The sequence below is a fragment of the Erpetoichthys calabaricus genome, chromosome 16 (assembly GCF_900747795.2).
Source record: "Erpetoichthys calabaricus chromosome 16, fErpCal1.3, whole genome shotgun sequence".
NCBI classification, from domain to species: domain Eukaryota; kingdom Metazoa; phylum Chordata; class Cladistia; order Polypteriformes; family Polypteridae; genus Erpetoichthys; species Erpetoichthys calabaricus.
Genome location: NC_041409.2, coordinates 22,494,766 through 22,515,644, shown reverse-complemented (window position 1 = coordinate 22,515,644; position 20,879 = coordinate 22,494,766). Strand labels below are relative to the sequence as shown.

The following is a 20,879-nucleotide window of genomic DNA, read 5'->3' as shown; positions in this document are numbered from 1 at the left end:
CTGACTTAAGCCCATCTGAGGATAGTTTGTCATTATTTTGTTCCCTTTGTGCCTGGGAGCGCCTGTATTTTTGCTTTTATTTGAAGAAGTAAACAGGGACAACTGATTTGGCTCCCCGACATTCTTTTGCTAGGGACCTGAAATTCCTCACTCATCCACAAATTCATAAATGATACAACTTTTGACAATGTGCAATTTACATTATCAAACTAAATAATCCTATCAGATACATTTTTAGAAGTTTCTTCTTGTTATTTAAAAGCCTATTCTTTACATATTTCAAATCTAATTAATGAGTCCTCCTCTCCAGAGTTGACTTGTGTGGATCACATAAGTAAGCACTACATGAGCTACAGTATAACAGCACTGATTGTGCACAAAAGCTCAACAATGACTTTGTTTCTATTTTTTAATATTTTTAATTGTTTGTGTAATTGTTAGTGCTTTCCATATGTTGTTTTGCAACATAGAAGTTCAAATTATATAATATTAATTTTCTCAAATATTATAGCAACCCCCAAAGGGAGTGGGTGTTTGGTGGTCATTAGACATTGTTTCTGTTACACAAACCTGTTCAACAAACTAAATGAAATAATTTAATATGCACAGGTAAGCAATTATTAAAACTGTTTTATATTTGAAACTCATCACTAAGTTATTTCTGCTTTAAAGAAAAATACTAATATGGTTGAAGTAAATATGCTAAATTATAGGTAGTTAATTTTGTTAAAAAATTTGAATTGTGCAATTAATTGCGATTACATTTTTTAATCAAACAGTAGCCCTCAACATTTTTTTTTTAATGATTTTTCATAAGTCTCTAATTTCAACAAAATGTTCTATTAGGAAAACTTAAGAGTAGAAGAATGTAAATGTCAGATTTTTTAAGCACTTACAACAAATGTTTTCCTCTGCCGTTGAATTAAAATTCTACACTATTCAATGCATTTGACTTTAACGTAAACTTTTTCAAATTCCAATTTAAATCAATCTGAAAACTACAGTATATGCTGTAAACTGTACTTGCTCTTGCTGTATCTTTGTTTTAGCCATTTACATATTTTTGTCATTGGTGTTTTATTCTATAGATTAAAAAATTTCCAATTATGATGTCTGATTTGGTAGTACAAGTAAACCTTCACAAACTCCAGTTCCTTGTGAAGGCAGATGCCCCGAGATAAGTCGCCTCTTCATCTAACAAGATTTTACTCTTGTTACATACATGTGTGAAAAAATACACATTTAGGTGTATAGGTTTGTTCCTATGTAAGATGTGCCAAAAACAGCCATATATGTACTCACTACATTCTCCATCTCTTACAGGAGAGAACAGCAAGTATGTTGTGTATCTACCACCACAATGGACGAATCTGACTCGAATCAGTATGCCACCCAGAGGCAGCCCTTCAGTACGACTGGACAACAAGGTCAGTAATATTTATAACAGGAGAATCTAAAGTTTATTTATATATAAAAAACCCATTTATTATGATTTATCACAGATACTTTAACTAAATTAAACCATTGCTATTAAATTTATAAAAAACGAAAGCTGAGCTATGAGAGACACTTGACTCAATACATATCTTTTTTATAACTTGATTCTAAATAAAATTATAATAGGGGCACATCTTGTAACAGTAATTAATGTTACTGCCTCATAGATCCAGTATCCAGGGTTTAAACGCCATGCGTAGTCACTGTCTGTGTGGCGTTTCCTCCTCAGTTTCCCTCTGACATTCTTAATGGATGTACATTTTAGGTTGATTTGTAGTTTTAAATTGTCCCGATGTGAGTAAGGGAGTACATATGTGAGTGGATCCTATGATTAAATGGCACCACGTCTAGAGCGGATTGCTTACTTTATTCACAATGTTGTTGGGATTGGCACCGGCTCCCCACAACCTGAATTATTTGTGAGTGTGTTATACATCTAATATTCTGCTTATCATTCAACCAAAAAATACCATTAACTATGTTTCTGTTATCATGTAGAACAAATTGAGGATGCTGTGTATTCTGAGTTAGAGGAAGTGAATGAAAATAACAAAAACGGTAGGCCTCTTTAATTTAATTATCATTTTGTTTTTTATCTTTTTGACAATTCTCTGATTTTCACAGGACCACCGCAAATACAGCATTTTCAGTAATTCTTATTCAGGTTGTGAATCCCATCTAGAATAAGGTCAGTTGTCCAGACTTGCACTTAGTTTACCATAACTTCCAATATAAAACTAAACCACATAAATAAATAAAGTACTTTTTTGTATATATTTTTCAATTAAATTAAATATGTTAAGGGGTGGCATGGTGGCGCAGTGGGTAGTGCTGCTGCCTCGCAGTTAGGAGACCCGGGTTCGGGTTCGCTTCCCGGTCCTCCCTGCGTGGAGTTTGCATGTTTGGCCTGTGTCTGCATGGGTTTCCTCCCACAGTCCAAAGACATGCAGGTTAGGTTCATTGGTGATCCTAAATTGTCCCTAGTGTGTGCTTGGTGTGTGGGTGTGTGTGCCCTATGGTGGGCTGGCGCCCTGCCTGAGGTTTGTTTCCTGCCTTGCACCCTGTGTTGGCTGGGATTGGCTCCAGCAGACCCCCGTAACCCTGTAGTTAGGATATAGCGGGATGGATAATGAATGGATGGAAATACAGTCGACCCTTGATATACGACCGGCCTGACATGCGAACAACTTGCTTTATGACCAAAATTTTTGTTTCGAATTACGACCAACATCTTGCGTTATGACCCGAATGCGGTCGCGTGTATCTGCTTGTGCGATTGTAAACAAACAGCCGAGAGCGTTCGTAAGCGTCAGTCGGAGCCCAGATACATGTGTTTGTGGACGTAATTTCGGTCAGTGCAGTGATTTATATAATTTATTTCGCTAATTGCTAAGGAAGGAAAAGAAGGTAACGAAGGTAAAGAAAGCGATCACAATCGAAACGAAGAAGGAAATTGTGTGGAAATATGAGAGTGGCGTTCGTGTGACCGATCTCGCTAATATGTACAGCATGTCGAAATCCACCATCTCGACAATTTTACAAAGAAAAGATTTGTATAAGGAAACTCCTTCCAAACAATAACCACCTTCCATTTCATTCTCCTCCTCCTTCATCCTTCCCGCAAGCCAAAGATGTCAACTTAAATGGTGAGTACAGTATGAAATTGTTGTTTCTGGTAGGCTAGGCACTTTTTATAACTTTTTGGTTAGTACATTAGAAAAATTATTGGTGTTTTTGGTAAATTATGCACATTATACAACCCTTTTTTATTAAAAAAAGTTAAGTAAGTGTTGCTGTTTGAGGTTCGGAACACATTAAGGGCATTTCCATTATTTCTTATGGGGAAAAATAGTCTTGAGTTACAACCAACTTGAGTTACAACCAGCCCTTGCAAATGAATTGAGTTTGTAAGTCAAGGGTCCACTGTATGTTAAGTGTTTTCTTCATATATTAACAGATTTATCCTGAATACCTTATTTTGATGGAGAAGACCTTCTTAGATCAGGAGCTCATTCAGAAAAATAAACCTAATCACTAATGTTTTCTAAATACCATTGAGCAAAGATATGCCTGATTAATATGCATGATCAATTTGTATCTACAATGTTTTATGTGAAGAAAATCCCCCCCCTAATTCTTGCTGAACATTTGATTTAAAGCTGACATCCACCTAATTTACTCATACAGTTTTGTCATGGTGTTCCTTTCCTTAGTTTGAACATACAGGTAAAATTCAGTTACAACGAATATCTTTACAACAAAGTATTTTTATGGTCCCGACAGTTTCCCCATATGACACAAGTCTATACAAATCCTGTTATCTACATAGTAGATTCAGCAGATACTTTCATTACAACGAAGTGCCCAAAAGACATTGAAATGCCTGAATGAATCATCCACAGATAAGTTAGTTCTGTAGTCGCAGCTCTGCTGCGGCTCGGCACTGAAGTAAACAGAAAAGATCTCAATGGGTTACGCAAGGAACATTGTAAATGAAGGGAACAGGATTACTTGGCCACTAACCTGGTCACAACCCTATCTGACTGCAGTCTGTTTATAGCAGAGTGGCTATATGTAGTATATAGTATGTGAATTTCCCCTTGGGATTAATAAAGTATCTATCTATCTATCTATCTATCTATCTATCTATCTATCTATCTATCTATCTATCTATCTATCTATCTATCTATCTATCTATCTATCTATCTATCTATCTATCTATCTATCTATCTATCTATCTATCTATCTATCTATCTATGACAGGGACTTATATTGCAACCCCGATCTTTTAGGATTTGTGTCTGTGGCGCCTCACTGCAGCGCTTTGAGTCTGCTGTTGCCCTGCCCCGGCAACGAACAAACAATCTTCCACAGATGCGGCAATCGCGCTTTGGGAAACACTTCAGCGTGACGTTCCCCGTTGGGTGGAGACTGGGGGGAATATGAAGAAGAAGAAGAGGATGATTCGGCTTCTGACTGATAACTGTGCTACACACAACATGCTTCCACATTTAGATAATGTTCGCGTTGAATTCCTCCCACCCAATTGCACAGTAGTGCTTCACCCATTGGGTTTGAGCATCATTCACACCCTGACAGTGTATTATCGCAAGGAAATGCTGAGAAAAGTTCTCGTCAGCATAACTTGTAGACAGGAGAAGATTAAAATTAACGTGAAAGAAGCCATTGAAATGATTGCAAACGTCTGGACGCAAGTTAAAGAAAGCACTATAGCGACAAATACAGAATCTCATTACAACAAAATATTTTTAGGTCCCTGGCAGTTTGTTGTAATGGAATGTTACCTTTATTTAGATACTTTACTCTGACCTGGCATCTCATTGCCCGTAGCTCTGGTATTGGCCTTTTATTTTTTCTCTGGACTTTCTCTTATGCTGTTATTTCCTTGTTTTATAAGATACAAAACTGCACAGTTCTCAGGATGAGGCCTCATGCAAACAATTAACAGTTTCAGCTTAATCTCCTCTCACATCTCGAAGATGTGCAATTGATCATGACAAACAACTAAAGTTTCTCTGTATTGGAGAGTATGCCCTGTGATGGGCTGGTACCCTCTCCAAAGCATGTTTCCTGACTTGTGCCCAATTCCAGTTTACATGAACTGGACTCACCCATAACCTTTGTGAATATTTAGTTTCAGAAAATTATTTTTTGACCTTCCTGGGATCTGTTCTAATATCTTTTTTTGAAAATGTTGTTTTATTGTTATTATGTCTTATCTTACAGTTTTGTTTTTTTAAGTTTTTCACCTTTTGGGTAAAAAGCTTATTCTTATTTTTATGGCACCTTTTAACATGTTGCCATTTTATGAGACCATCAATAGGATGGCTCTCCATGTTGAATGATAACTGTCATCATTAGTGTTACATACATGTGTGTTGCATCTCTTTTTATCCATGATTTGAATATTTCTTAAATTTACAAACCTTTTGTTCTCATTGATTTTGGAATCTCTTCTGTGTTCTTTTTGAATTGGAGTTTTGTTTTCATATCTCTCATTTTCCTGGTATTGTACTGCTCCTTTTAACTTGTCGGTGATTCATTTCCTGATGTCTTTTCTTTGTTTCAGTTCTGTCTGTTCTAGCTCTGAACCATTAACATTAAAGAGAATGTGTGTGTGTTTTTTTAATCTCACACGCTACTGTTTGTCTGTAGCAGCTGTCACATGATTAAGAGGTGGAATTAAGAAACCGTCATGTAGATTTGAATCAAAGTATTTGACAAATTGTATGAAAAAGTACATCTATCAAAAGAAGTTCAATATTCATCGAGCAGATATGAACCTGTACAGTGATATCGTAATAAACGGCCTATAACAACCATGATGGTCACACTTAATGAGCTGATAGGGAGGCGGGCAATGTTCAAAAGTAAGGCACCACCAAACTCTACTAGTCCTTGGCTCTGTGCCCCCATTTCAAGTGAACACTGTTAGAGCAAACCCAATCAAACAAGCACAAAACGTATATTGTTATCAGACAACACAATTAACAATAATAGCGGGATAATGATGTACATTATATCAGAATAATACCACTAAAGCTTATTCCTCACCCCATGCCTGCCCATCCTTCTATACAAGCTACCAAAATGTAAGCATTGTTTAATACAAGCATTCAAAACAACATGTTGGTGATAGATAGATAGATAGATAGATAGATAGATAGATAGATAGATAGATAGATAGATAGATAGATAGATAGATAGATAGATAGATAGATAGATAGATAGATAGATAGATAGATAGATAGATAGATAGATAGATAGATAGATACTTTATTAATCCCAAGGGGAAATTCACATACCCCAGCAGCAGCATACTGATACATAAAACAATATTAAATTAAAGAGTGATAACAATGCAGGTAAAAACAGACAATAACTTTTTATAATGTTAACGTTTAACCCCCCGGGTGGAATTGAAGAGTCACATAGTGTGGTGGAGGAACGATCTCCTCAGTCTGTCAGTGGAGCAGGACGGTGACAGCAGTCTGTCACTGAAGCTGCTCCTCTGTCTGGAGATGATCCTGTTCAGTGGATGCAGTGGATTCTCCATGACTGATAGGAGTCTGCTCAGCGCCCGTCGCTCTGCCACAGATGTCAAACTGTCCAGCTTCATGCCTACAATAGAGCCTGCCTTCCTCACCAGTTTGTCCAGGCGTGAGGCGTCCCTCTTCTTTATGCTGCCTCCCCAGCACACCACCGCGTAGAAGAAGGCGCTCGCCACAACTGTCTGGTAGAACATGTGCAGCATCTTATTGCAGATGTTGAAGGAAGCCAGCCTTCTAAGGAAGTATAGTTGGCTAAACATTATTATCAAAGTTTAGTCTGATAAAAGTTCCATGTGGGCTGTCATATTAATTTCAGTTCAACAATAGTCCAAGCTGATTGATTTCTCTTAGGAAAAATATCAACATAATAAGGAATACAGAACAGAGTTATCCCATACTGTTAAACAAGTTTGACCCACTATAAGAAAATGAACAGGCTAAACTGTACATCTTTAGGGATGTTCTTGAAGGTGGCCCTCTCCATTAACCCAGGCTTATCTGTCGGCTCAGATAGCCTCTTCTCCTTGATCCTTTAGTTTTCCTCCTCATCCCTACCTCTAGTTAGTGCCATCCATCCATCCATCCATCCATCCTCTTCCGCTTATCCGAAGTCGGGTCGCGGGGGCAGCAGCTTCAGCAGAGATGCCCAGACTTCCCTCTCCCCGGCCACTTCTTCTAGCTCTTCCGGGAGAATCCCGAGGCGTTCCCAGGCCAGCCGGGAGACGCAGTCCCTCCAGCGTGTCCTGGGTCTTCCCTGGGGCCTCCTCCCGGTTGGATGTGCCCAGAACACCTCACCAGGGAGGCGTCCAGGAGGCATCCTGATCAGATGCCCGAGCCACCTCATCCGACTCCTCTCGATGCTGAGGAGCAGCGGCTCTACTCTGAGCCCCTCCTGGATGACTGAGCTTCTCACCCTATCTTTAAGGGAAAGCCCAGACACCCTGCGGAGGAAACTCATTTCAGCCGCTTGTATTCGCGATCTCGTTCTTTCGGTCACTACCCATAGCTCAAGACCATAGGTGAGGGTAGGAACATAGATCGACTGGTAAATTGAGAGCTTTGCCTTATGGCTCAGCTCCTTTTTCACCACGACAGACCGATGCAGAGCCCGCATCACTGCGGACGCCGCACCGATCCGCCTGTCGATCTCACGCTCCATTCTTCCCTCACTCGTGAACAAGACCCTGAGATACTTGAACTCCTCCACTTGAGGCAGGATCTCGCTCCCAATCCTGAGAGGGCACTCCACCCTTTTCCGGCTGAGGACCATGGTCTTGGATTAGTGCCAGTTTTTCAAATAAAATTTCCCACCAGGACTTGTAGGCCTCACTCCCCAGTCACCCCCTGTAACCATAACAACCCTGAACATAACCAATTGCCAAACAGAAGTCTCCACCAAGGTGGGTCCTAAGAAAGTAGCTGATGTTGCATATGCCTGCATAAATCCCCATAAACAAAAGCTTTATGCCACAGAAATGTCTGTAAATGTCACAAGAGCCATGATAAAGAGGAAAATCAAAACTGAATGCTAGATAGCCTCACTACTATATCATTACAGGATTATTAAGTCTGCTTTACCAAAAGCCAAATTGAGATTTTGTTATTCACAGAAAATAAATTTATTTAAATATCTTCATTAGTTGCAGTCCTTAAGCCTGTAGATCACATAAGCTACCTCACATGGTGCTAATACAAGTATTGAACACATGAGCTTATCTTACCCAGTTTACTGTAATTTGAATTTGTTTTTGCTTATAATGAGCACTGGAAATGTGTCTTAGTCGACTTCACATTTCACGTCACTTTTTTTCATTTGTGCGGTTTTAGTGCTTTCACTGTTGGACTAATTGACAGAAATGTGTGTCAGCTATAGATTTAACAAATGCCTGTTGTGACCACCAGGGAGCCAGGAGAGCCCCAAATCCAAGACACAGTATAACACCGGATGTTATATGAATAAAATAAAAGGTATCTATTCACACCAAGCAAATCTTCACAATCCTCCAGTAATCAAACACATGAACAATACAAATAAATTTCACTATTATTCTTCCTCCCAACTACCTCCCGCTGAGTGTTGCCCGCTGCCACCCTACTCTGACGCCCATGCCACCCTGCAGGTGTTCTGATCAGGTTCAGCTTGGAGGGACACTGCCACCTTCTCGTGTGGGGGAATGATGGGCATGAATCTTTCCTTTATCCTGGCCAGGATGCCAGTCCATCCTGTTTGGCACTTACACTGTGTTTATTTGATCAAGTAGGAACTATGGAAGATGCCATTGGTAATAGCCATAAAAATAGCAAGAGTTTTAGAAGCATTGTCAAGTATTTGCTTAAATGACCAAGTGCCTGATTGATCAATTTAACAAATTTAAAAAAAGAAATGAAAAGAAAATGTACATATCCCTGTATTCTGAATTCCGCTTTATTATTTCTTAGGTACGACAGTCAAAAACAATCCAAAGACACTTTACTCTGTGATCGAGTTACAAAATTTCAAAGGTAAGACAACTTGAGCTGCCCTGTTGACAGGCACTGAAAACACCATGACAGGTAATAAGGGGGGTGTATGTTAATATTGGAGGAACGCTGCGTAGTATTTTGGTAGTGTGGCCTGTCTGTCAGATAGTTTTTTAATACTAAATCATGTTACAGTTTGAAAAAGCTGTTTTTTGTGTTTTATGTTTCAATTTTCTAAAAAGTGCATCCTTTTTGTAGGTACACCTCCTGTAACAGATGGCAAAGTTGTATGAATCTTTATTATTTTGAAAACCAACAAGGTATGACTTTAAAATTTTGTTATCCATTGGAAGTTCCCCCATTTCTTAAAGCCAATGGAAGTCACAATTGTTTGTGGCCAATCACAGGCAGGCAGATAATAAGCTAACAAAATATTAACAGGCATGCCTCCGACTCATATGTCAGAATCAGAATCAGCTTCATTGGCCAAGTATATGTACACATGCAAGGAATTGGACTCCGTTTTGTTTTACCTAGTATTGTCTCTGATGCTGAGAGATTGACTTAAGTGTTCATGAGAGTGATGGCCTGAGGGAAGAAACTGTTCATATGTCTGGTAGTTTTGGTGTACGGTGCTCTGTAGCGCCTACCAGAGGGAAGTAATTGAAAAAGGTTATGTCCAGGGTGTGATGGATCTGCAGTGATGTTTTCTGCCCGTTTCCTGACTCGAGATCTGTATACGTCCTGAATGGAGGGCAGATCAGCGCCAATGATTTTTTCTGCAGTCCTGACTGTCCGTTGTAGTCTGTTCCTGTCCTGTTTTGTGGCTGAACCAAACCAAACTATGATAGATGAACAGAGAGGATTACTGCAGAGTAAAATTGGATGAGCAGCTCCTGAGACAGGTTGAACTTCCTGAGCTGACGCAGGAAGTACAACCTCTGCTGGGCCTTTTTGACAATTGTGTCTATGTTTGGTGCCCACTTTAGGTCCTGGGAAATTGTGGATCCCAGAAACCTAAAGTTTTCCACAGCAGACACAATGCTGTTGAGTACTGTGAGAGGGGGCAACACTGGGGGGATCCTCCTGAAGTCCACCATCATCTCCACAGTTTTAAGCTTGTTCAGCTCCAGGTTGTTTTGACCGCACCAGAGGGCCAGCTGTTCGACCTCTCATCTGTATACAGACTCGTCACTGTCCTTGATGAGGCCAATGACTGTCATATCATCTGCACACTTCAGGAGTTTAACAGACGGGTCTCTTGAGGTGCAGTCATTTGTGTAGAGGGAGAAGAGCAGAGGGGAGAGGACACATCCCTGGGGGGCGCCAGTGCTGACTGTTCGTGTGCTGGATGTGATTTTTCCCAGTCTCACTTGCTGCTTACTATCTGTCAGGAAGCTTGTGATCCACTGGGAGATGGGAGCTGGTACAATGAGCCAAGTGAGTTTGGTGTGGAGGACTTCTGGAATGATAGATATGTAATACTTTACACCAGCCAGTGTGTGTCCAATTTGAGGTTACCAGTTAAAGTAACAAGCATGTACTTGGCAGTTCCTTGTCTATATATATAAAAATGGAATGGGTGGGTCGTCGGGTGGGCCTTTTTTTCATTCCGTCGTTTTTTCGACGTTTTGAAAATGTAGAATGATTATTTGATTTTTTTGTTTTTATTTGATCATGTCTATGTAGCCGCCGTCGTAATAAAGTATCGCTAAAATCGTCATTTATCGTAATTTATTTTTGACGTATAACGTCGCCGTCGTCGAGGTCAGTGATACCAGTGCAAAAAATCTGCTTACGGTTGAAAGACACGCCCTACTCACTGGACAGTTAAAAACACCAATCAAACTAACGATGACATCAAGTATTACCCAATCAAAAGTAGGAAAGGAGGCATCTTCATAAAATGCGTGTGGGATGATTTGCATGAGACGCTGCTTTAAAAAAAAAATGATAAAAAAAATACGGGATAAATCCCGTCCAGTATTGATTTAAAACGGGACGCGCAATTTCATTCTCAAACGCGGCACGATTCCGTATTTTAAAGGACGGGTGGCAACCCTACAGTGCCAGGTAACCACCCATACAATCACATTGTGATTCAGACTAGGAATGCAATGAATGTAATTACCCCGATCTACATACAAGGCGAAAGTCTTGCAACATTCAAAGATGATGGTTTGGGATAAGTACACCATACAACATAAAAGAGCTTATGAAGCCTTGAACCAAAAAAAGCAACATCTCAGAGATCGTAAAAAAAAAAATAGGAGCTAATGTCGTTTTACTCGCTGTAGATTTTAGTCAAACATTACCAGTTATTTCACGAGGGAGACCAGCACATCAACTCAACGCGTGTTTAAAATCCATGCTTCTCCCACGCTCGGTTATATGTTGCGTGTTCTCGGGTAGGTGCACCAAAAAATTTATACATTTAAGCATGTAATGGGCAAACAAAAAATGAGGTATACCCGAAGGCACAGCAGTAGTACTTAATGTAACTTTACTTCTTAAATGTTAATGTTTTACTGTTTAATAATTTATACGCTTCTTATATGTTGTTCAAATTCTTTTATCAAAATACCACTGACAGCGCAATGCACGATAACATCGAGTGAATACACCATACGCATCCGCCCACGGCTGCCCTGCTGTGCGCAGATAGGACTTGATTGTACAATAAAATAAAATAAAGATAAAAAGACTAAAACAATCATCACCCATAAAGCGGATAGTAGACGTGACGTACTATATGTGTACCACATGTCAAGTGTATAGGTGCAACGGTTTGCGAGCTACAGGTCATTTAAAATCCTGGACAGACACACAAATTGCCACGGTAGCAAATTACAGAAGAAGATTTTACTGTTTAATAATTTATATTTATATGAAATGAGCTGTATATACCCGGCGTTGCCCGGGGCAGAAGTAACGTAATCGGTCAAACACTTACATATATACCAAAGTAAACGTAATCGGTCAAACAGTTACATATATAAAAAAAACGAACCTAATCGGACAAACAGCTTCATATATACAGAAGCGAACCTAATCGGACAAACAGCTAATCTATATACATAACCAAACCTAATTGGTCAAACAGTTACATAAATACAAAAGCAAACCTAATCGATGAAACAGCTTCATATATACAGAAGCGAACCTAATTGGTCAAACAGTTATGCATGTGCAGAATAATTTTACAAAGATTATGCGTGTTAACAATCATTAAAAAGAAAAGATTGAGGAACTCTTCTTCTATATGTGATGAAGCTGGATAAAGCTGACTTGACGAAGACGTAGGTGGCATAGATTGGTTTTTCTAAAACAGAAGAAAAAAATGAGTATCTATTATTATTTTAAATTAGAATGAAAATGAGAACCTTGATTAGAGATAGATTATCCGTATTAAAATATGTGCATGAATAAACTTTTGCTAACTCTCTAGCAAAAGTTTATTCATACAAATTGCCATGGGATGGCTTTGTGAAAAAGTAAAAATTAGATAAAAATAAATTGACAATGCGTACTTCGATTTGACTGAGATTATCTGTAATGATGAAAAAAAAGTTTAGTATGTTTTTTTTTCCATACGGGAAGGATGTAAAACCTTACATAGGCACCCTTCAGCCCGTACTGAAGGGTAGTGTCAGATTCTTACTGACTAAAAAACACCCTTTTTATTCCACACCTACCCCAAAAACCACTATTAGGCATTACTTTGGGGTGGCAGTAGTTTAGTTATGAAACAGCTGGGTCCTGAAAAAAATCTGTCTTATTAGTGGCTTCATCACATATAGAAGAACAGTTCCTCAATCTTTTCTTTTTAATGATTGTTAACACGCATAATGTTTGTAAAATCATTCTGCACATGCATAACTGTTTCACCAATTAGGTTCGCTTCTGTATATATGAAGCTGTTTCATCGATTAGGTTTGCTTTTGTATTTATGTAACTGTTTGACCAATTAGGTTTGCTTATGTATATAGATTAGCTGTTTGTCCGATTAGGTTCGCTTCTGTATATATGAAGCTGTTTGTCCGATTAGGTTCGGTTTTTTTATATATGTAACTGTTTGACCGATTAGGTTTACTTTGGTATATATGTAAGTGTTTGACCGATTACGTTACTTCTGCCCCGGGCAACGCCGGGTATATACAGCTCGTATTTTATATTTATTGTTGTGGCACCCGGACGGGGCTTACGCCCTGGTTGTATTGGGGGCCCCTACAGGGTAGAGCTTCCAAGCTCTGTACCCGTGGCCTCCGCCAGAGGGCGCCCTGATGCCTTGGGGACCCGGGTGCACAGCCGACACTTCCGCCACACTGGGGAGTGTCAGTGGAAGATTGCCGGGGAGCACCTGGAGCACATCTGGGTGTGTATAAAAGGGGCCGCCTCCCTCCAGTCATTGACAAGAGTCGGGAGGAAGGAAGATGATGTCGGGAGGAAGGCAAGGAGGCGGCCTGAAGAGAGAGAAGGCATTGTTGTGTGGCTAGGACTTTGGGGTTTGTGGGCACTTGAACTTTGTAAATAATTGTGTACATAAACGTGTGTTGGGTGACATGAGCGTGTCTGCCTGTCTGTGTCCGAGCCAGTTTCCACACTGTATATATTTCCCACTGGAAAGGTGAAATTGCTGTTATAGTTAACATTGAACTCAAACTGAGAATATTCAGTTATTTATAGACATTTTCTAATGATTTTTTTTTCTCTAACAGAAACGATTTTGCCATCAGAAAGTTGTGAAAACTTTAGCCCTTCAAGATAGCACGCCATTCCTCAACAAGCACTTTTATGAAGATGTCAAGTTGCCATTGCCTGTTCTGCCAGTAACGTCACCCTGAGTTTACCTGTATGTGCATTTACACTCTGTATATGATTGTTATGTTTAAATGCTCCTGTTTGAATAAGAAAAATGACAGAAGTTGTACTGTAATATTCCAGTCCTTGCTAAGCAATGTGTAATTCTGCCAGAAAATTAGTAACTTTTTTCTTCACGCTAAGTATCTATATAATGTATGTTATTTCTTTTGAGACTCAGTCCCTGGGGACCCCATATGGCTGCTAGTTTTAATAAAGACAGTTTCCTGGTTAGCACTAATGCTCTTTTTTCTTAGAGTGCACTGTCAGAGATTTTCACCAGTTTAGTTTATTTCCTGGGAAATCCATTAAATGCAGGCCTGCACTGTAGACTTGAGAAGATTAAAATCCTTCAGCCATCTATTTGGCTCATACAGGCTGACGGGGTACTAAAGGCTACAATACGCAGGAAAAAGAAAAGAATCCCCGATGGAATGGCAGCTCGTTGCAGAGGACACTCCTTTTCAGTTATGCACAGTCCATTGTAGTGTGCCCAGTATGCTTAACTATACGTCACTGGGATGCTGGAAAAGACAGAAATTGACACAAACGCGGGAAAAACATGAGTATGCAATACAGATGGCTAAAACTGAACTGACGTCCAAGAACTAAAACAGAAAAGCAAATGCTGCTTCATCACTTTATGATCTTATTTGTCATTTTTGTTATATGTAGCCACTTAAAGAGAAATGCTAAGTAGTCGTGCTAAAGCAACTAACATTTGCTGTTACATTAAGAGAATCAATTATTCGGAGTTTTAGAACCTGGAAGCAAACAAAAAGAAAAGTATGCCAGTCCAGCAAAAAATAAAAAATGAAGACTTCTTTTGATAAGTAATTGCTGGACTATTTCAAACTCCTAAGACAGACTTACAGCGGCCAAAGGCAGTCTGATTAGCAGAAGGGATTTAGCATCTGATCAAAAAATCAGCGGCCACATGGGGTATCCAGAAAGAAGGAGGTTAAGAAACGTGGCATTTAGCATTTATGCAATTTACTACAAAAATGTGGTTTCTTTTGGTTTAAATGAAAAGTATTGTTTTTTTTTTTTTTCATATATTTCTTTATACGGATTTATATTTTTACGTATTACAGTCAACTGTAGCTTTTGTGAAATAAAATCTGGTGTTTTTTTTCATTCAAATCTACAGAGATGATGTTTTACTGAGTATTCAATTATAATGTACTTTTTTTGCTTTTAATAATAAACTAGGGGCAGCACGGTGGCGCAGTGGGTAGCGCTGCTGCCTCGCAGTTGGGAGACCTGGGTTCGCTTCCCAGGTCCTCCCTGCGTGGAGTTTGCATGTTCTCCCCGTGTCTGCGTGGGTTTCCTCTGGCGCTCCGGTTTCCTCCCACAGGTTAGGTGGATTGGCGATTCTAAATTGGCCCATGGGTGTGTTTGTGTGTGTCCTGCGGTGGGTTGGCACCCTGCCCGGGATTGGTTCCTGCCTTGTGCCCTGTGTTGGCTGGGATTGGCTCCAGCAGACCCTGGTAACCCTGTGTTCGGATTCAGCGGGTTGGAAAATGGATGGATAATAAACTACATGAATAATTATGGAAAAAGATGATCTGCTGTGGTGACCTCTAATGGGAGCAGCCAAATTGAAAAAGAAGAAGAACTAACAACATGCATAAAATAATTAATTTTCATTCTGAATTTCTGTAAATTTCTTTACTTGATCTAAACCAGATATTTAATTTAGGCATTTGGAAAAATCCCGAAATCTGCTATACTGACCACAATAAAACAGTACATTTCTATAAAATATTCTGCCTAAAGGTTAAAAAAAAAACACTGAACATTTGTCAATGAAATAGAAAGCAATTTTGAAGAGTTAAGAAAATATAAGAGCTGACCAGTACAGACTGAAACTGAAAAATCAACACATGTTCAACCTGTGAGATTAGGACTTCATAAAAAAACACTTAGTTCACACTGCATACATTTTGTGTTAACTTGAACAATAAGAAAACAAATAGCATGTAAAGAGAATAGCCAAGAGCTCATTTTTATTTATTTTCTCATGAATAGGCATAGATTGGTGTAGTAATGATTTTGCTTAAATCTTTTAAAGAAAAGGCCAAAATCCAGGCCTTTAATGACCTCTTGGGTACGGCCATCAGCAGCGTGTCTGTCTGCAGAGAGAGTGTCAACCACATTGAGAGTTTACTTACCTCGGCAGGGACATTCATGTCTCTGGTGACTCTTCCTATGAAGTCAGTAGACAGATTGGGAGAGCATGGGGGTCATGATGTCGCTGGAAAGGGGTGTGTGGCGCTCCCAATATCTATGCAAAAGGACGAAGGTCTAAATCTTTACAGTCCTGGTGCTTCCTTTCTTGCTATATGGTTGTGAGACATGGACGCTATCCAGTGACCTGAAACGAAGACTGGACTCCTTTGGTACTGTGTCTCTTCAGAGAATCCCTGGGTAACGCTGGTTTGACTTTGTGTTGCTCATGGAGTCCTGAATGAGGCACATTACCTGCACTGTGAGGGAGCGTCAGTTACGGCACTATTGCCATGTGGCGCATTTCCCCGAGGGTGATCCGGCTCGTAAGATCCTCATTGTTGGGGGAACCGAGTGGCTGGACCAGGCCAAGGGGTCACCCATGTAACACCTGGCTGCGGCAGATAGAGGGTCATTTCCAGAGGGTGGGACTGGACTGTATGTCTGCCTGGGGGGTTGCCAACCGGGACCCCGAGTTGTTTCGTCGTGTAGCGGGTGCGGCAATGAGCTGTACCAGTGCATGTTCCCCAACTTGATTTGAGTTGACTTTTACAACAACAACAACATGTATTTATATAGCACATTTTCATACAAAAAGTAGCTCAAAGTGCTTTACATAATGAAGAAAAGAAAAATAAAAGACAAAATAAGAAATTAAAATAAGACAACATTAGTTAACATAGAAAAAGAGTAATGTCCAATGGCCAGGGGGGGACAGAAAAAACAAAAAAAAACTCCAGACGGCTGGAGAAAAAAATAAAATCTGCAGGGGTTCCAGGCCACGAGACCACCCAGTCCCCTCTGGGCATTCTACCTAACATAAATGAAATAGTCCTCTTTGTAGTTAGGGTTCTCACGGAAGGACTTGATGATGATGGTCATGCAGACTTCTGGCTTTTAATCCATCACTGTTGGAACATCACGGTGCTTTGAGTAGATGAATGACACGTTGTTTAGTTAAAAAGTAGAAAGACGCAAAGCTGTTTTCCTCATCTCTTCTACTATCAAGTACTGCCAACTAAAAAAAAGTTACAATGTGGCAGTTTCAACGACAGTCATGTGGACGAATAAATAAAACTTCTCTGTCAGAACACGCCTGGCAGCAGACGGCTCTGCACTGTAGTCCAGAGAGGAGGGCTGGTACGCGGTACGCGGGGCGCACTTCTATGAGATAGATCAACGTGTTTGTATTTACTTCTTTTCAATATCAGTAAAATAACTCTCACACAGATAGATAGATAGATAGATAGATAGATAGATAGATAGATAGATAGATAGATAGATAGATAGATAGATAGATAGATAGATAGATAATAACAATTCGTAAAGACGATATAAGAAATGGCGTCCACAAACGAAGTGATTAGTTCCTGTATTATAATATGTTCTGTGGTCATACGTAATTTCCATATCGCGTGGTCATACGTCATTTCCGTTTAAAACACGAAAAGAATTTTATATATAAAGATAATAAAATGATTAAATATCATGTAGAGCTGCGTGCTCTAGACTGGCGTTCCCATTCAGCTTTCATGGTGTTGACATCACAGAATTGTATTGAGAAACAGAGAGGAACTTAACTTTGTTGGAACACATTGCTTGTGACAGGATGAAGACAAAGTGGATGAGACTGAGCTCTTGCTGTAGCTCATGCTGACACATTACATTCACAGTGATTTCCTTCTGTTTTTGGAAAAGAATGTTCTTGTTTGTTAGTCTGTGACCTGACCCTGGTAACTGACTAAAATCAGTCCTAACAATGGCACAAGTCACCCTGTTATTCTCTAAGCCAATCATAATGTTTGATTATTGTAACAGATTTTACAAAAGCACCATGAAAGTTTCAAAGTAGTTTGCTCTGTTGAATTGTGGTCTTCTGAATGACCCGACTCTGAGCTTCATGTGTACTGCTGCTGTCGGGGTGGGCACTAACAATACCTTTACAAATGACACATCTGTAAAAAAAGATGGCAAGAGTTGAATACATTATGATGGCATTTATTTGCACTTTATAACTGTATTACGTCAGCTGGGTCACACTAAGCAGACAAAAATAAATGAGCCATCAAAGATATCAACTGCAAAATTTCCAGATTCTGGAAGTATTATATAGCAATTCTTAGTTCTTCTGTACTGCATGAATAACAATAAATTTGAACTTGAACAATGTGCTCAAGTCTCTCCTCCAGGCCCATCTGAGTAAGTGTGGCGGTGTGTCCTGTCATGGCCTGGTACTCCAGGGTTTGTTTTTTTTTTGTTTTGCTCCCAGTGATGCCAGTATAGGCCCCATGACCCTAACAGGGTAACGCAGATTTTGTACTGGACAGATGGATGGTGTAATGTTACAAATATGAGTTAATATTGAAAATCTGAAGCCCTGTGCAAAAGCTGTTTAGGTGATGGAGAGTAAAATGTGCACTCACAGGACTTATCTGACAGCATACAACACCATCTTGTGGATGGAGAAAGTATTACAATGCTGGCTGACGCTGACAAAAAACAAAACCACTCCTCGGGTGGATGATCCTTTAACTCCTACACACTTGCCCTAAGCACACAATGGGAGCTGACAAATTATGCAGCTAGTAGAGAGCAAAAATACGCAATATTTATATGGGGAGGATGAATCCGCCTACAGGGACGAGGTGGAGCAGCTGACAGCATGGTGCACTGAAAACAACCTGCTCCTGAACACAAGTAAGACCAAGGAGCTCGTTGTGGACTTCAGGAAAAAGAAAACGGCCATCAAACCACTCTACATCAGAGGGGACTGTGTGGAGAAGGGTGTCAGACTTCCACTTCCTGGGAGTCCACATCATGGAAGACTTGTCCTGGGGTGGGAACACAACTGAGCTGGTGAAGAAGGCTCAGCAGAGACTTTATTTCCTGAGAATCCTCAGGAAAAATAACACCCCCCAAAAACTGCTGGTGTCCTTCTATCACTGCTCTATCGAGAGTATCCTGTGTTACTGCCTCTGCGTGTGGTTTTCCAGGTGCACAACAGCGCAGAGGAGAACACTTCAGCATGTCGTAAAGACTGACCAGCAGATTATCGGCTGCTCTTTACCCTCGCTGGATTAACTACACAGCTCTTGCTGCCTCAGGAAAGCAGAAAACATCTTAAAAGACTCCTCACACCCCGCTCATGACATGTTCTGACTGTTGCCATCAGGCAAAAGATAGAGGAGCATCAAAATAAAGACTAATAGACTGAAGAGCAGTTTCTACCCTGTTGCTATTAGGGCACTGAGTGCCACCTAATCACCTCCAATGCGGCAATGCAATAGATGACATCTTGTACAATAGTGTTCATGTGCAATTAAGGTCTTGTGTTGAATGTTTGTGTTGTGGCGAGTGGCTGGGGGTGGTACCCAGCTGGGACGCCCAGAAGGACCGGAGGAGGGCTTACACCTCCTCCAGACCTCGAGGGGGCGACTACCCTGGTGGCTTTGGGGACCACAGGAACGGAGCTTAGAAGCTCAACCCTAAATTCAAAATGTGTAAAAGCAGTAGAATCAAAGCAAGTGAAAAAATGGAGAGGACAACGCAGACACAAAGCAAAGCATTTTGATAACAAAAGTTCCAGTGATCCCCACTGCTATGAGTGTGGCTTGGTTAGCTTTATCCTAAAGGACTCTTCTTGCTGTCCTAAAAGTGCAAAATGGCAGATGTGAGAAAAAAAAAATCAAAATTGTATCAACATTAATAAACTCTGGCCAGATTCTTAAAAAACCTTCCTCATACTGAAAACTTGAGATAGATAGATAGATACTTTATTAATCCCAAGGGGAAATTCCCATACTCCTGCAGCAGCATACTGATAAAGACAATATTAAATTAAAGAGTGATAACAATGCAGGTATACAGACAGACAATAACTTTATATAATGTTAACATTTACCCCCACCGGGTGGAATTGAAGAGTCGCATAGTGTGGTGGAGGAACGATCTCCTCAGTCTGTCAGTGGAGCAGGACGGTGACAGTAGTCTGTCGCTGAAGCTACTCCTCTGTCTGGAGATGATCCTGTTCAGTGGATTCTCCATGATTGACAGGAGTCTGCTCAGCGCCCGTCGCTCTGCCACAGATGTCAAACTGTCCAGCTCCATGCCTACAATAGAGCCTGCTTTCCTCACCAGTTTGTCCAGGCGTGAGGCATCCTTCTTCTTAATGCTGCCTCCCCAGCACACCACGGCGTAGAAGAGGGCGCTCGCCACAACCGTCTGATAGAACATCTTATTTTTTCCATACTTTACATAAAATAAGACGTTCAGTTATTGAGAGTGGGTAAGAATTCAAATAAGTAAGGCAAGATGAAAAGCAAAAGAGTTTTTTTTTGTCAGACAATTTCATTTCATCACATAAAACTGGAAATTATGCCTTTAGAAAATGTGCAGTAACTGTAAAGATAAACCTGTTTGACAAATAAGAAGATATTTTTTCCAGTATGATTTAAGTGTTTGGACTGATCAGAAATGGCTTACATTAGAGAGATCATTTTTCCTGAGCCATGGTTCCCAAACTCGGTCCTGGGGACCCCAAGTGGCTGCAGGTTTTTGTTCCAATTTGCTTCACAACTAATGACAAAAATCTAAAAATTGACCTCATTTAATTAGCTGGTCTTTTTTTCTGTTGTCTAAACCTGCATTTAGAAAAACACAGCAGTATGATTTTTATTTTTATAAGACGCTTAGAAATATTTCTATTCTTGCTACAGTTACTCTCTTCTGTTGTTTTCCTATTAATTTGCCCTTTCTCTCTGT

General features: G+C 40.1%; 1 long non-coding RNA gene across 1 annotated transcript; it reads left to right on the top strand.

The window, feature by feature from the left end:
• The first annotated feature begins 1,993 nt into the window (after nucleotides 1–1,993).
• LOC114666647 (uncharacterized) lies at nucleotides 1,994–14,026 on the top strand. The gene is made up of 4 exons (XR_003718606.2): nucleotides 1,994–2,055; nucleotides 9,009–9,071; nucleotides 9,288–9,349; nucleotides 13,748–14,026. It is a non-coding gene; the product is annotated as an uncharacterized LOC114666647 (long non-coding RNA).
• Nucleotides 14,027–20,879: the final 6,853 nt, after the last annotated feature.